Source organism: Lithobates pipiens, unplaced genomic scaffold (genome assembly GCF_037356315.1).
Source record: "Lithobates pipiens isolate NorthernLeopardFrog02 unplaced genomic scaffold, aLitPip1_a1.2 Scaffold_19, whole genome shotgun sequence".
Classification (NCBI taxonomy): domain Eukaryota; kingdom Metazoa; phylum Chordata; class Amphibia; order Anura; family Ranidae; genus Lithobates; species Lithobates pipiens.
Window position 1 is genome coordinate 144,403,922 of NW_027507764.1, and position 18,063 is coordinate 144,421,984.

Here is an 18,063-nt window from a genome sequence, read left to right on the forward strand (position 1 = left end):
CGGCTTTCAGCCGGCTTTCGGACCATTCTCGGCGGCTTTTGGCCACCTTTGGCCCTTCTCGGCAGCCGAAAACCGTAGAGAAAGGCCGAGAGCGTCCGAAAGCTGACGAGAACGGCCGAAAGCCGATGAGAACGGCTGAAGGTGGCTGAAAGCCACCCAGAGGCTCAAAAATCGCCCAAGGCTGCAATGATGGACAGGCTGCATGACAAGGCTGCATGACAAGGCTGCAAATGACACTGATAAGGCTGCATTCATGGGCATTTAAAAAGTTTTTTTCCTTAAATTTCCCTCCTAAAAGTTTTTTTCCTTAAAATTCCCTCCTAAACTTGGGGTGCGTGTTATACACCGATAAATACGGTACTTACCTGAGCCCAATGTCAATTCAGAACAACGGCTCTTTCCACTCTCTCTTTCCTCACAGGACAGAGAGGCAGTTGCTGCTGCCAATCACAGCCTGAGAGGAGAGACACTGTGTCTAAGGACACAAGCAGCATGGCCAAGTCTTCTTATGAGGCACACAACAAAGAGGAGGAGCCAGGACCGCTGGTGGAGGTTACTCTGTGCAAAACCATTGCACAGAGCAGGTAATATGACATGCTTATTATGTAAAAAAAAAAAAAAAAGAATACCTTTACCATAGAAACTGATATTAGAATAAATATGAGAACATAAAGTACACTGCATTTTTTAAGAACAAGTAGCAGGTGATACATAAAATGTAACACCAATTTTAAAAGTATTTAAACAACACTAAGGACCCATTTACACTATTACGCTAGAGTAGAACTTAAAACGTTTGTTAACCCCCCTAACAAAAAAAAAATGGATCCTGCTCCTTTAAAACATGTTAGATGACACAGGGCTTGTCCTGTGTCATTTGGCCCCCTGTAACACCTAAAAAACCTGGCTGATCCTGACAGTTTCTCCCCACCCCTCTGTAAACTGACCACGGTGTATCATGGCTGCTGAGACCAGACACTGTGGTCAGTTTAAGTGCCTCTGTCATCAGTAGCCTGCTATCTGCTCTTCTCTGTGCTCCTGTGTTGTGCTCCTGTGTCCTCCTCCCCCTCCTCTCTATGTCTGTGTGTGAGCTGCCCCTCCTGCTGCTCTCATAATACTAACCTGTATACACCATCAGCACTGCCTCCTATTGCAGTGTCCCCCTCTGTGAATGATTTATAAATATAAATGCTGTAAATACCCCATTTAAGAGCCGAGATTGCCATTGCATGACCAGCCAGCTCTCTCCTCCTCTCCTCTCCTCCAGACTGACATCAGCAGAGGAATCTCAGTCCCTCTTGCTGCATCTCTCAGAGGAGAAAAGGAGAAAGCTGGCCAGTCATGTGATCACAATCACGGCAGTGAAATTAGGTATTTGCAGCATTTATTTTTATAAATCACACACAGAGGGGCATACTGCAATAGGAGGCAGTGCTGATGGTGTAAACAGGTTAGAGTGGCTTAACAACCACTTTAATAATGCATGTTATATGCATTGCTACATTGTAATACTATTTATTTTGAGTGGCACCCAAACACACTAAGGCAATGCACCTGTGTTGCAGTGTGCCATCAGTTTTATTGCCAAGAAATAGTGCATGTCTGAATTCTGGCATATTATTGATGCACTGGCAGCTCATTATTTTCAATGGGCCACCTTAATGCAATGCGTTAAAAAAGATCCCTGCTTAGCTTTCAAGACTTGCCCACTTGCATGTCAGTAAAAAACAGATATCCGTGCAGGAAGCAACAGTAAGGGCAAATGAAAGGAGAATGTTAAAGGGGTTGTAAAGGTAAATATTTTTTCACCTTAATGCATTCTATGCATTAAGGTGAAACAACATCTCACAGTGCCGGCACCCCCAGTCCCCCCGTTTTACTTACCTGACCCCTCGAAATTCCCGCGCTTGCCGCCGACGTCCTCTTCACTGCTCAGCCTGGCTGCTAATTGGCTGGAGTGGATGGATTGAAAGCAGCGCAGCCATTGGCTCGTGCTGATGTCAATCATTTCCAATGACGCGGTGCGCCGGGGGGCGGGGCTGAGTGATACAGCGAGCGGCTATAGCCGCTGGCTGTATCACGGGAGCGTGCCCGCAAGTGCTTCTCACCATGCGAGGGAGCTCGCATGAACGTGAGAAGTACTTGCGGGAGGAAGACGAGACAGCCGCCGAGGGACCCCAGAAGAGCAGGTTCGGGGGCCACTCTGTGCAAAACGAGCTGCACAGTGGAGGTAAGTATAACATGTTTGTTATTTAAAATAAATAAATAAATAACTTTACAACCCCTTTAAATATTTATTTAGTTCCAGCATTTTCAGTTAAGGATTCTTTTAAAGCTACAGCATAGAAAATCATTATAAACAACTTTGCATTTCCAGACTAATAGCTGCATTTTTGGGAGGGCCCTTTGTAGCTCTAACATGACTGTGCTCCCATGCATAAAACCTGGACTGTTAAGACATTATTTAACAGGTCTGGCGTGAAAAAACTTAAGTGGCTTGCACAGAGTCCTGACCTCATCCCTGCTAAACATCTTTGAGATGAATTGGAACACCATTTCCAAGTCTGGTCTTCCAGAGGGAGAATATCTAAAAGGAGTTTTACCAACCTTATCCCTTGCTCCCCCGGCAGTCTGCACTTTCTTGTTCCCTCCAAGGGTTTTTTTTCAGTGGGAACGCGGGGAAACGCAGTTCCGGCACCTCCAGCACTGAATGTATGTAATAGCATGGGGTGTGGGGTGTGCTGGAGGTTGTATTGATGTTGGCTGCTGGGGGATCTATTGTCACTGATTTTGTGTGAGGGTCTATTGTTGCTGATGGGGAATCTATTGTTGCTGGGGGGGTCTTATGTTCCTGGATCTACTGTAGAGGGAAAGGTCTATTTTTACTGGCTGCCGGAGGATCTATTGATGCTGGCTGCTGGGAGATCTGTTGTTGCTGCTGGGGGGGTCTAATGTTGCTTAGGTGGATATTTTGTTACTGGGTGTGATATTTTGTTGTGGGTAGTTCACTTATGCTGCAGGGAATCTATTGTTGCTGGGGGAGTCTATTGTTGTGTGGAGATTGTTGCTGGCTGCAGGGGATCTATTTTACTGCTTTTCTTTTTCTCATTAACATGTTCCATACAAATGATTTAGCACCACAAAATTGTACTTGGTTCTGTATTCTCGAAAAGTGGCAGTACTGGTAGGGGGAAAGCCCTGCTTCCAATACTCCTGTTGGAGTGAGGGAAAAGATAAGTAAATCATTGTAATGGTACCCTAGACCGAGGGTCTCTAAACTTTTGAAACAAAGGGCAAGTTTACTGGCCTTGAAACTTTAGAAATGCTGGACGGTGGCCAGTGGGGGTAGGAAATGCCCTGGAATCAGTGGGAGTAAATAATGCCATAGGCTTGATGGTCAGTGGGAGTAAAAAAAAAAAATATCTTTGGACTCAGTGGAAGGAATAGTGCCCCATCATTGGTGTCAGTGGGAGAATTAGTTCCATATCTCTGGTATATAAATTTATAGGTTGATCCGCGCAGTGGAACTGCTATAATGTGAGGACTAATAAACCAGAAACTGCTGGCCCTACTTGCCACCATCCTAAAGTGGGGTGAATAGTGAGATAAAAGTATGGTACAGTAGGTCTTGGCGCTGTTCCTTAGGTTGTTAGACGGTATATTTAAATGACAGTTTTTACAAGGGGAGAAAAACTTTATTTTAGGCTAGAAAAACTTCATGGACAATGGCTTGTCCCAAAGTGCTACACACCCTTATCTTACTTCAAATACCAAGGGGAAAAAATAGATTATTTTATATATATATATAAGAAAAAAGGAAAAAATGGGCTTTTATATTTGTGTTAGAATCTCAGCCTGCATTTAATTCTTGGTCTAAATAACAGAAATGTGGAAAACAGTGCAGCGCTTAATATATAACATGTGACTGAATATAATAAAACAATAAATCAGGGAAAAAAACTTTCAAAGATAATGTTTCCAAAAAGAAAAACATCAATAATAAACAATACACATGTGCATATTGTGCAATAAACAAAGAAGCAAAAAATGGGTTATTGAACCAAAAAGATCAAAAAAAAACACTTTTAAAAAAGGGTTGTTTAAACTACAGCTTATTGCTGTGAAGCACAAACTTGTAATTAAGTGAAGAAAAAAAACAACAAAATTGAAAAACAAATCAAAACAAATCCCATGCCTTGGGTAAATGAAGTGATTTAACAAGGCCCCATATATGTGAAGATAAAAAGTTCATTAAGTGAAACGTGAATGAGACTTTAAAGTTGGTCCCAGGTGTCACTGGTATAGGTGCTTGACCACGAAAATTCTTTCACTGTACAGTTTAAGTAAGTAGTAAAGGCTTACCAGAGCCACAATTAGTGTGCGCAGATACGAACTCCTCAACGATTAGGATCGGACAAGATCGTTCCTCCGACACTCCGCGTGTAAATGGATGATTCGAATCACCTTTGAGGGTAGGAAGGTGAAAAATGACCCACACCTTCGGATGTTCCTTGAACGTCGTCCGTTCCGGTCAGTTCGAAAATTTCAAGTTGGCGTATCACCAAGTGGATGAGAAAGGAAAAAACGCCCAATCGTGTGATAAAGTCTAAAACATGTGTACTTTATTTTCCAACCAAATAGACGTTGAAAGCTACAAATGACTCGATCGAGTCGCATAAAATTGAACGAAGAAAAATTGCTAGCAAAAATGTAAAATCAAGTAGATAAAAATAGCACGAGATGTAGACGTATCTACCCGACGATCGTTTCGTCACAGATTGACGTCATCAGGGGTAATTCTTGCCCAAAAAGTTATATTGGGGCTTTTCCCTTATATTGGGTTAGACCAGGGGTCCTCAAACTATGGCCCTCCAGTTGTTCAGGAACTACAATTCCCATCATGCATAGTCATGTCTGTGAATGTCAGAATTTTCCAGTGCCTCATGGGACTTGTTTGGCAACAGCTGGAGGGCCGTAGTTTGAAGATCCCTGGGTTAGACAAATGGCATCAGATGACATCAAATATATTGGAAAATAAAATAACTTTTTTTTAAAGAAGCTATATGGAAAAAAAGCTCTGTGTTAGAACCTCTGTGATCTTTTGTTTAACCCCCCCCCCCCCAAAAAAAAATTGTTATTGTTTGATTATTTATTATGTGCTAGAAAATGTCTGTTTGGTCCTACTGTATGTTTCCAGAAAAAGGTAACTTATTATGGATTAAATTGGTCAGACAAAATCCTTTATGAAAAAAATACAAAAAGTGATAGCGATAGTGAAAAATAGCAACTCAATGCCCCTATGTTTTCATATAAAGTGACCAGTGCATCAATGTAATAACCAAAGTGACTAAGTGCTATCAAAGAAAACCGCAAAATATATTGCAGTTTATATAACCAAAGTGACTTCCTGTTTGTAGACAGAAACCCGGAAGATGGAGAAGGAAAACACAGAGAGCGGGGAGGATGGACTTGGGGAAGATGAGTTGGCTGAATATACAAGATTAACATCTAATAGCGCCAGCACAACGAAGCCAGAGAATCCTTAATTTGCTACACAGTGGCACATACTGTTATGGCGCAATACCCCGGGAGGGGGTTAGAGGCTCCGGTGAGTGCACTGGCAATAGGGGCACGGATTATATCACCCCGCACGATTCACCTGTGAAGGAATTCTCCCTGAGAAGCTGGAATTTCACTAATGGGACTATTCTGAAAGCACTTAGTCACCTGTTTTGCTTTATTGGTTTACACAAGGCACCAGTCACTTTTTTGACAAGCACAAGTCACTTTATGATTTAGGTGTACAATTGGGTTATGTAAAAAAAAAAAAACAATATTGTGTGTGGTTTTTTTTGATAAGCACAAGTCACTTTATGGCTTTATTGTATGATTTGTTTATATAAAAAATGCTATATATTTTGCGGTTTTCTTTGATAGCACTTAGTCACTTTGGTTATTACATTGATGCACTGGTCACTTTATATGAAAACATAGGGGCATTGAGTTGCTATTTTTCACTATCGCTATCACTTTTTGTATTTTTTTGTATTTTTTTCATAAAGGATTTTGTCTGACCAATTTAATCCATAATAGGTTCCCTTTTTCTGGAAACATACAGTAAGATCAAACAGACATTTTCTAGCACATAATAAATAATCAAACAATAAAAAAGATTTTGGGGGTTTTACACAAAAGATCACAGAGGTTCTAACACAGAGCTTTTATTCCATATAGCTTCTTTAAAAAAAAGTTATTTTTATTTTCCAATATATTTGATGTCATCTGATGCCATTTGTCTAACCCAATATAAGGGAAAAACCCCAATATAACTTTTTGGGCAAGAATTAAATGCAGGCTGAGATTCTAACACAAATATTAAAGCCCCTGTTTTCCTTTTTTCTTATATATATATATATATAAAAAAATCTCTTTTTTCCCTTGGTATTTGAAGTGAGATAAGGGTGTGTAGCACTTTGGGACAAGCCATTGTCCAGAAAGTTTTTCTAGCCTAATATAACGTTTTTCTCTCCTTGTAAAAACTGTCATTTAAATATACCATCTATCAACCTAAGGAACAGCGCCAAGACCTACTGTACCATACTTTTGTCTCCATATCTCTGGTCTCCATAGGAGGAATATTGCCCCAGTTAGAGGAATAGTGATCCATTTTTGGTTTCAGTGGAAGGAATAGTGCCTCATATTAGTGGAAGGAAAAGTGCTCCAAGGAATGGATAAAGGCAAGAAAAGGGCCACATCTGGCCCATGGGCCACAGTTTGGAGACCACCTCCCTAGACAAAAATGAACTACAAGGGTAGTTTTTAACTTTGTCTGGAGTTCAGCTTAACCACTTGCCGACCAGCCACTGTCATTATACAGCATTCCCACAAACCGCCGAAGCTGTACATTGGTCCCTTTAACATCTATAGCAGGTGCCTGCTGCACAACGGGGGAGCTGATGCGCGTGGCTGGTGGCCTCAATGTTTGCCAGCCACCAGCCATCCCTCCACAGAGGGGCAGAATGGGTATCTGTCAATGTACACACACAATTCCCCATTCTGTCAGGGGAGTAGAGAGTGATTGTCTGTTCCTAGTGATTAGGAACAGCGATCTCTCTGTACTCCCAGTAAGTCTAGTCCCCCACAGTTAGAAACACCTTCCAGGGAACACAATTAAGTCCTTGATCGCTCCCTAGTGTTAACCCTTTCCCTGCCGGTGTCATTTATACAGTAATCAGTGCATTTTATAGCACTGATCGTTGTATGAATGTCAGTGGTCCCACAAAAGTGTCAAAAGTGTCCAATATGTCTGCAGCAATGTTGCAGTCCCGCTAAAAATCGCTGATCACTGCAATTACTAGTAAAAAAAATAATAATAATATTAATAAAAATGACAAATATATCCCCTATTTTGTAGATGCAAACCAATCAATGTATGTTTATACGTACCAAAATTATGTAGAAGAATACATATTTGGGCAGCACAGTGGTGTAGTGGTTAGCACTCTCACCTAGCAGTAAAAAGGGTCACTGGTTTGAATCCCAACCATGACACTACCTGCCTGGAGTTTGCATGTTCTCCTTGTGCCTCTGTGGGTTTCCTCCAGGTACTCCGGTCTCCTCCCACTCTCCAAAGACATGCAGGGAGGTTAACTGGCTTCTGTCCCAAATTGGCTCTAGTATATGCATGGGGACCTTGGATTGTTGGATCCTTGAGGGTAGGGACCAATGTGAGTGTGCAATGTACAGGGATAGGGACAATTGTAGACACTCACTCAGGTTGAACTGGATGGACTGGTGTCTTTATTCAACCTTAATAACTATGTAACTGTAACATATTGGCCTAAACTGCTGAAGAAATTAATTTTTTGGGGATATTTATTATAACAAAATTGTCACTTTTTTTATTTATAGCACAAAAAAATTTAAAACCGCAGAGTTTATCAAATACCACCAAAAGAAAGCTATATTTGTGAGAAAAAAAGGACGTAAATCTTTTTGGGTACAGCGTTGCACGCCTGCGCAATCGGCAGTTAAAGCGACGCTGTGCCGTATCGCAAAAAAAAGGCCTGGTCTTTAAGGGGGAAAATCTTCTGATCTGTAAGTAGTTAAAGATACCGCTATCCACATATCCACACATGATTCATCAGATCATGGGAGGGAGATCATATACAGTGAATGTGAGACAATAAAATCCAAATTATAAGCTCCAATTGTAAAGCATACCATAAATGTATCACAAAACGCTAAACGATTATACATTTTTATACCGGGGTAAATCCTAATAAAAGTAGTCAGAATTGGGCTTTGTAAACAATAGAGACTGTAGAGGTTAAATGGTATAAATTTTAGTGTTTGCATTTGATTTCTGGATGCTACACCCTCTTGGCCATGCTATTTCTACTTATTGTTAGTGTTGTGACTCACCTTTTCATCCTCCGCACAGGAGCAACGCTCCCTCACCACATTCCATTGCTGTTTGGGTGTGGATGTGGGCAGGTAATGGCGTCACAGAACGTGCAATTGTCATTGAACAGGCCTGGTCACCTATTCACATCACAGAGTGTCACTTCTTGAAGAAGTATCAACAAAGAGGAATACAACTCGTCACAAGAAGCACACGGCCGCTGACACATATGAGCCGTCAAACATGTTTGACCGCTAAAAATATTCAACTCAAATACTTAATGAGTTGTTATTACCTATCTGTGAATACAATTCATAGACCTGTTTATATGTGCACAATTAACTCATCACCTTCATCTACAAATTAATTTGGCAATTCTATTAAAGTGTGAATAGCTGACTGCTGAATGATGCAGATGAGACATGATTGCAAGTTACCTGAGAATTAATGAGCCCGCCATTGTTTCGTAAAAGTCACATGTGCGCTGTATAAAAGATAAATACAGGTATACATACCTAATTATGTGCTGACTAATTCTGTCTGCAATGTAGCGCTGAGTTTTATTTACATGTTCTCATTAGCATGACCTGGCTAAAACTTGCAACATCTATCTGTAAAATTCAAATTCATAACATGAAAGAGGAGACAGTTTTTTTATAAGAAGCCTGCAAATTTTCTTGCTAATCCCACAACAGCAAGCGACAAGCGACATAGGTCTACCTTCAAGCTATGTTCACATCTAATCATAGCAACAACATGCGTTTTTGGGGGGCTTTGCATGTTTATATGTGTTTTTGATGCAATTGCAGGGCAACCTATTCTCTTGAATGGGCCACCCTATGCTCTAAAAACATGCCAAAGGAGCTCCTGTACTTTATTTTAATGTAAGTTTGGCATGTTTTTGAACAGCAAGTTTTTGTGCATTTTCCGGGCGTTCTGTCACGTAACAAAATGCACCGTTTTTAGGAAATTTAGGGTGCCATTAAGAATGATGAATTCTGGAGCATTTTTGCAGAAGTGCATGTTCCTGCATGCATTTCCGCTATGCTCAGATGTGAACGAGGCCTCAAAGCTGAACTATGCAAACTATTTTACCTGAACTATTAATTCTATTGCACTCAGGCCTCATTTACACGTTACCTACTGAAAAGTGATCCACGTTGGATTGCTCCCCAGAGGGCATTTGCTTGGCAGTGAGGAGGCATTATATCATTGCACACGGTTGTGGGGCGCCCTCTTTCAGTTGAATAGGTCATGTTCGACAGGTGGTACTACCTTTGCAGCTGTAGGGGGGGGGGGGGGGGGTGGTTGGGAGTTGCTAAAAACACAGCTCAACCAGATTCATAGGGAGGTGAAAGGGGCAATTGTCCCGGGTACCCCTGCCAGTGGTGGCCCCAGACTTCCATAATAAAAAATGAAACTTATTTTCCCTTGAGATTTCAGTAGCATGTTCACTGAAGAAATTTTCCAGTTTGCAGCCTTTGCCAAGCTCCAGTCATGTCTCACAACATCTCAACAGGCTGTTTTATTACATGATGAAGAGCTTACTGATACCCTTCCAGGTGTGAATGCAGTTCTTGGAATATATTTGAACATGATGATTGTTCGTGAGAAAGGTCATTCAGCAAATTGGCACTGATAAAGAATTATCTGAGAACCATGATGTTCCTACAGACTGAGGAGAGCAGCATCCTCAAGATGATACAGTTTGATGCGTTAGTTAAAGGATTTGCAGATCCTAAGTGTAAGAAGAAAGATTTTCTATTAACCACTTCAGCCCCAGAAGATTTGGCAGCTGAATGCCCGGGCCATTTTTTGCCAATTCGGCACTGCGTCGGTTTAACTGACAATTACATGGTCGTTCAACACTGCAGCCTTACAAAGTTGACATCCTTTTTTCCCCACAATTAGAGCTTTCTTTTGGTGGTATTTGATTGCCTCTGTGGTTTTTATTTTTTGCGCTATAAACAGAAAAGGAGCATCAATTTTGAAAAAAGCACAATATTTTGTACTTTTTGCTATAATAAATATTCCCATTTTTTTTTTAAAAAAGCTATTTTTCCTCAGTTTAGGCCAATGTGTAGTCTTCTACATATTTTTGGTAAAAAAAAATTGCAATAAGCATATATTGATTGGTTTGGGCAAAAGATATAGTGTCTAAAAAATAGGGGATAGATTTATAGCATTTTTATTATTATTTTTTTCACTAGTAATGACGACGATCTGCAATTTTTATTGGGACTGCGACATTACGGTGGACACATTGGACAATTTTGACACATTTTTGGGACCAATGGCATTTATACAGTGATCAGTGCTATAAAAATGCACTGATTACTGTAAAAATGTCACTGGCAAAGAAGGGGTTAACACTAGGGGCGATCAAGGGGTTAACTGTGTTCCCTGCTACATGTTTCTAACTGAAGGGGGAGGGGACTGACTAGAAGAAGTGACGGATCGTGGTTCCTAGCAAATAGGAACACATGATCTGTCACTCCTCTCAGAACAAAACAGGGAAGTGTGTGCTTACACACACTCGTCCCTGTTCTGCCTCTCCTGCTGGCGAGCGCTCGTAGCCTGCGGTTATCGCGTCCGTCGGCCACGAGCATCAGCACCCCTGCTGTGCAGCGGGCGCGTGTGCACCTGCTATCCCAACCCTGCGTGCTGACGTATAGCTACGATGGTTCTCGGGATCGTGCCAACCTGCCGCAGTAAAATGATGGCGACTGGTCGGCAGGCGGTTAATATTTTAGTGTTATGCATAATTGATGTGATGTATGAATTGCCAGTTCCAATTACCTGTGTAATGTGTATTCTTACAGTTAATAAAATTGAGAAAAATAATCAGACAAGTGTCTTTTTTTTGGGACCTAGTGTATTTGTTTATTTTTTAGAACAAATGCAGTTTATCATTCATTTCAGTTCACTTTTTATTTGTCATACAATTTAACTTCTATGCTAAACTTAAAGTGCCCCAGACCCCCAAGGAGCGTTTTTAAACACCCCCCTCCACCTCCTCCAACCATAAGTAAACTAGGCATTTAGAATGGCCATAGCTTTCCATCTTACTTTTACTTAGCTCTGTTTTTGACAGCACTGATTCTTAATAAGCACTGTCTTGTGGGAATAAAACTAGGATTTTTTTCAAAATCCCCCCCCCATTTCAATTAATATCCAGACCATAAAAAAACAATATGTAAATGTTAACACCCATAAGGGTAATCTATCTGGTTTTACAGCTAAAAAGCCAAAACAGTGCAACAAAATGTGAACTTATGACAGACATGGGGCACCCTGGCATAGAATACAGAACACATTTCTGGCCAGAATCTGTCTTTTTGTTGCTTGAGGGCAATGATGATGTTTGTTTACAAACATGTTAGGGCTGCAGTGTAAGGGCCGGTTCACACAGGGGGCGACACGAGGCGACACGACTTGCCGTGCCGCGACCTGACAAGTCGCCCCCGTTCTGTACAATGGAACCGTTCTAAGAGGAGCGACTCGAGTCGCTCCGTCTTAGAAAAAAGGTTCCTGTACTACTTTTGGGCGACCTCGGGGCGACTTGCATTGACTTCTATACAGAAGTCATTTGCAAGTCGCCGCTGAGGTCACGACAGGTCGCAGCGAGGCAAGTCGTGTCGCCTCGCATCGCCCCCAGTGTGAACCGGCCCTTAATTTCATCTACGAAAATATTTTAGTTGACAAAATTAACACTATTTTAGTCAACTAAAATACGACTAAAACTAAGACAATTCAGAAGACTAAAATACAACTAAAACTAAAATGGCATTTTATTACAAAGACTATACCTAAAACAAAATCAAAATTTGATGTAAAAAATTAACACTGCACTGCTGGTAAACTGGCCAGATATGGCCTGTTTATTAGTCCATGTGCAGAACTGTAAACAGGCTAGGTTCAGGTAAAACTCTTATGCATTTTGAACCTCAATCTCATCACTAGCTGCACTTAAGTGTTGTTTTTAGGAGCAAATTTTAGATTTACAGTTACAAAATTAGGTGCATAGTAATGGTAATTTACTTAACTTACATTTACAATATAAATAAATAATGTCTTAAGTCATATTATTATCAGTGCAAAGAAGTTAGTTCTTGCTAAAAGTCATAGTGTTGATATTACTATTTTTTTTTTTTGCAATTAATTGGGCCCAATACCTCTTATATATGCTTTATGTACCAAAATCCCATGGCGTGTAACCTGGAAATGGCAATGCCTTTATGGGTATATAGTAGTCAAAACAGCCCTGGGTGCGGACTAATCACAATTTTATGAAATACTGAAAGTTACTGGAAATGTTTACTATACAACAACATCGTGTATCAGTAGAAAACAGACACACCTTGTGAGCATAGTGCCCTTATACTGAAGTTAAAGGATGACTTGAAAGGGAAGCGACAAGCGACAAGCCACTTAAGAATTTGATTAAATCAGGATTTAACTCACCCATGTAACACATGCAGTCATGAGTCGGCTTGGAAGTGAACACATACCTTCTAGATTGAGTCATCAACTGTACTGCTTGCACGGGGAAATACCTGTCACCCTTTAGAAGCCGAAATTTAGAAAAATGGACGGTTTTCAGTAACCAGGTATGTTCACATTAGGAAGTTGTTTCTGTTTCTGAATAGAAAAAAATGCACCATTTATCAAAGTGAATAATTAAATATAATCTGAAGTAAATTGTGTGTGTGAATATGTATAAAATAATTGTAGCAGGGAGCTGGCCATCTTACCTGTAGTATCAGAAGACACTCTGCAATATTGTTGCAGTGAGACTGTTTCCCTCTAGTGCCAGCTAAGACTCTGTGTCATCACATCCTGTCAGCAGAGTGATTACCACTAGGGGGCAAAGCATAAAGGGAATTGTAGTTCCAGGACTCAAGTTTCACATTCAGATTGAACTGTATGGAACTGCAAGAGCCAGCATGCTCTGGAGAAGAGGAACTAAAAATGACATCTTGCTTTGCTGAGGGATTTTCAGACAGCACAAGGCGGAGGAAGAGATCAGACCTAAGGGAGAGGTACTGCCTCCTAGGTGATTTCACAGCATGATTTAGGCCTTCACCACCAGTCACGAAATCCTGTCTGATCCCAGGTGCACGTCCAGGAGGACCTGCACCGATGGTGAAGCGTTCCCACGTGAGGTGACCAATCGGGTCTCCAGGAGAGGCTGCTTGTTCCAGGACGTTCATTTGGGCCTTGACCGCAGGATTGGGTGAGGGAGCTTTTGCCCATTTGCAGGAAACAGGGACACTGCACCACAGAAGAAGTTAAATGGACACTGTATACAGACATCATTGCTGTTAGTCACCTTGATGACACTTGTAGTGCCATAGGGCTAAAGGATAAGGTCATCCATTCCCAGGGACACTGTATACAGACACCATTGTCCTTCCACCTTGCCAAGAAAGATCCTGCCTTCCTCACTTGATAATCTGGGCCAGTTGTGTTGTTTGGCCCTGCTATTCAGGAGTTTAAGTGCACCAACGAAAGTAGCTAGCTGAAGACACAAAATCTTATCTTTTCTTCAAAAAGACTGAAGCTTCTAGTGCCATACAGACCCATACACATATATTCTGTTTATGCAGTGGGTGTGTGTGCAACAGTTTATCGAGGAAGTTAAGCCATTACGTGTTGATTTGAATAAAGTGTTTAAAGTTGGGCCTGTGGTGTCAGGGGACAGAACAGAGAGGCCTGACATGAGAGGGCCATTCCTCTGCTCTGCACCTGCCTGGACTCATAGAGCCTACTTGAGTAAAGGTAACCAATCTGGTATAGATTGCCATATTGTGATTTATTGTTATTGAAGTGTTTGCCTTTGCTTTTTGGGTTATTCTCAGGCTTTGAATCCCCTGAAAGCAGTCTGAATATGGTATTGAGCTATATTGCTCTTAATCTCATATATTTAGCCTACTCTTCCAGGCCATTCTTGTGTTTGCCCCCAACACCCTGAGGAGAGTAATGATTTGGCATGCATAGTGTACCGTGGAAAATGGGGGATGTGAAAAAAATGATGCTAACAGTGGGAGGTGCTTAAATGGGTAAAGTTCAATCAAACCAGAGCATGCTCTGGATCAAGAGTTCATAATGCACAGAGTGCAGGAGTCAGGAGTACATGATGCAAAGAGTGCAGGGGTCAGGAGTGTGTAACGCACAGTGCGCAAGAGTCAGCAGCAAGTGATACAGTAAGTGATACACAGATTGCAGAGGTGAGGGATGTGTAATTCAAAAAGGATTGGGGACAGGAGTGCATAGAACACAGGGTTCAGAGGTCAAGAGTAATGCACAGCATGCAGGGGTAACAAAAAAATAAAGCACATTTATAGAGGTCAGGAGTGAAGCAGCCCATAGATGATTCTATCTGTGGTGGAAGGTAAGAAAATTGCTCATGTAGTAAACAAAGTCCGGATGGCCGCACTCCAATGCAATCACCTTTATTGATCCATATAAAATGACAGTCCATACAGCAAATAGATGGCAAAATATACAGCACAGCTGTATATAGCTCCATAAATAAAATCGTCCATTACCCCCTTTAACACAGTCAGTGCAGAATGCCTCCTGCAGTGCTATTGTATTCTGCAGGCCTTCCGGGCCTGAAGAACATGATGATTACTGCTAGCAGCTATAGCCATTGGCAGTAATCACATGTAAATATCAGACAGGCTGGTTTTACCCAAGTTGATCGATGGATTGACTTGGCCAGGCGCTGCTGTACCAGATGAATTTAGATCCATGTATGGCTGGCTAAAGTAACGCACAGAGCACCTCTCAAGCATAAATCAACCCCCCGCCCCTGTACAATCCTTCCCAATGTAAAAAAAAAAACACCTCCAGCACAAGTCAACCACCTCATCCGACCCCCCCCCCCCCCCATGCACACACAAACATAATTTATAATCACGATAAGCACAAAAAAAAGCAGATGGTCACAGCATTAGGGCCCAGGGCACTGATCAGTGGTTGCAGGGTATGTGACCACAGGTGCCCAGTGCTAGTGACACTAGAAAAAGGAAAGATTTTTCTTGCTGTATGTGTCCCCACTATTTAGATTTACTCTCTTTTTTTTGTCCTGGTGACTAATGTCACCAAGATAGAAGATGATAGGAGATCTAAAATTTGACAGCAGTCCTCAGAAAAGGAAAAGAAGTAGAAGGGCTGATTTACTAACGGAGTTGAGAATTTCTACTTAATAAATGTGTTAATAATTGCTCCTATTATCCAATCACGTGCAAAATAAATGACTTTTCACTTTGAATAACCAGTCATGTGCAGAGGAAACAAACAGCAATTTGCTTTCCACATGACTGGACGATTGAAGTAAACATTCGCACAACTTATTGACTCCTTTGTTAAATCCGCCTCTAAATCTTCTAATGGGGACACCCGTGTCAACTGTCTAAGGGCCCTTTCACACTGATCTGTTTTGAAACATTTAAATCCTATGGAACTCTTCACACCAGAACTCTGTGGCTTTGTGGTCGCAGAGCTTTTTTAAAAGTCCTGCATACAGCTACCTTTGTGCGCTTTTCAAAAGTGCTCCAGAAACGCATATCCTATTGATTTCTATAGAAAACACACCAAAATGCATCAAAAACACCCACCTCCAAGTTTTACAGGTGCATGAGCAGAGAGTCAGGAGTCCAGAAAAATGCATCAAAAACAATGCAAAAATGCAGATGTGTTTTTACTGCGTTTTTTTCATCGGAGCAGTGTGATAGCAGCCAAAGAGAGAAATCACTGTCACTTGCTAGGGATTTCTTCTTACTTCCTGTTGCATTTCTAGGATGGGAAGATAAAAGTAATCTCCTCAACAGGGCACAGGCAGCAAAAAATACATTGACCATGAATTTTTCCTTTCGCTACACTATTTAAAAATAAAAACAAAGGCATAACTTAACCTCTTGCTTACTGGGCACTTAAACCCCCTTCCTGCCCAGACCAATTTTCAGCTTTCAGCACTGTCACACTTTGAATGACAATTGTGTGGTCATGCCACACTGTACTAAAATTACATTTTTATCATTTTTTTCACACAAAAGAAGCTTTCTTTTGGTGATATTTAATCACCACTTGGGTTTTTATTTTTTGCTAAACAAACAAAAAACGACAGAAACTTTTGAAAAAAAAAAAGTTTCATGATTTTTAATAAAATTTTGCAAATGGGTAATTTTTCTTCTTCATTAATATTCGCTGATGAGGCTGCACTGATGGGCTGCACTGATGGGCACAGATAAGGCGACATTGATAGGCACAGATAAGATGACACTGATGGGCACTGATAAGATGGCACTTCAGTGCAGGAAGCTTGCTGATAGGAGAAAAGATCGGAGAGAATGGGAGAACAGCTCATCAGTCTGTTGCTTCTTCTTTCAGAATCCTATCACAAACCTAAAATCATGTCTTACTGGCAATTCTGTCCCCATAATCACTGGTTTGTAGCTGCCACACCATTTACTGTAATAAAGTTATTGTTTCTGTTGCTACAAGACAAAGTCTTTTTGTTTTGAGTACCATCCGTTTGGATGAGTAAAGATCAGTATTTGGTGCTGCTGACCTTTGCGGGGGATTTTACTGTGAACACTATACTGAACACTAGCTGTCCATATTATGGTGGTGGTTTCATAAGAAGATATGATTTCATTTGCTTAGCAGTATATGGACCTATTAAATACAGGTTATCATTAGTAAGTATAACTTTAAGCGCTAGTTCACACCAGACGCAGTTCCGTGCGCTTCTTTTCTGCACAAAATGCATGCACAGTGTTTTCCATGTATTCCAATGGCTCTAGTTCACACCATGCAGTCAGTTTCCAATTTGTTTTTGCACCAGAAACTGACCGCATGATGTGAACTAGAGCCATTGGAATACATGGAAAAGACAGTGCATGCATTTTTAGTGCAGAAAAAAGCACACGGAACTGACGGGAACTGCATCTAGGGCCAGCTCACACTATAGAAACGCAGTTGGGATGCATTACAGATGCTTTTCTTCATGTGCGTTTTTTGGTGCGTTTTTGATGCGTTCCAATGCGTTTTGATGTGTTTTTGTTGCATTTTTGATCTGTTTTTACCCCTCTATTTTCTTAACCTTAAGGGTCAGTTCACACCAGATGCAGTGCTGTGTGCTTTTCTTCTGCACTAAAAATGCATGCACCGTGTTTTCTATGTATTCCAATGGCTCTAGTTCACATCAATGCAGTCAGTTCCTGTCAGTTTCCGGTCAGTTTCTGCACTGGAAACTGACTGCACTGGTGTGGTCTAGAGCCATTGGAATACATGGAAAACACTGTGCATGCATTTTTAGGACCAGTTCACACCACAAAAATGCACTCCGGATACGTTCCGTATCAGTTTTTGCTTACAGTTCACACCACACACAGTTCTAGTGCATTTTTATTACAGTTTGCTAGGTTCCAGTACAGTTCTGTGCAGAAAAAATGTAGCACGCTCTACTTTTTTTCTGCATTAGTGTGAACTAGAGTCATTGGAATACATGAAAAACACTGCATGCATTTTTAATGCAGAAAAAAAAGCGCACTTAACCAGATCTGGTGTGAACTAACACTAAGACCCCTGTCACACTGGGGCATTTTTTAGCAGCCCCAGTGTGAGAGCCCGAGTGCTTTTACACTGGG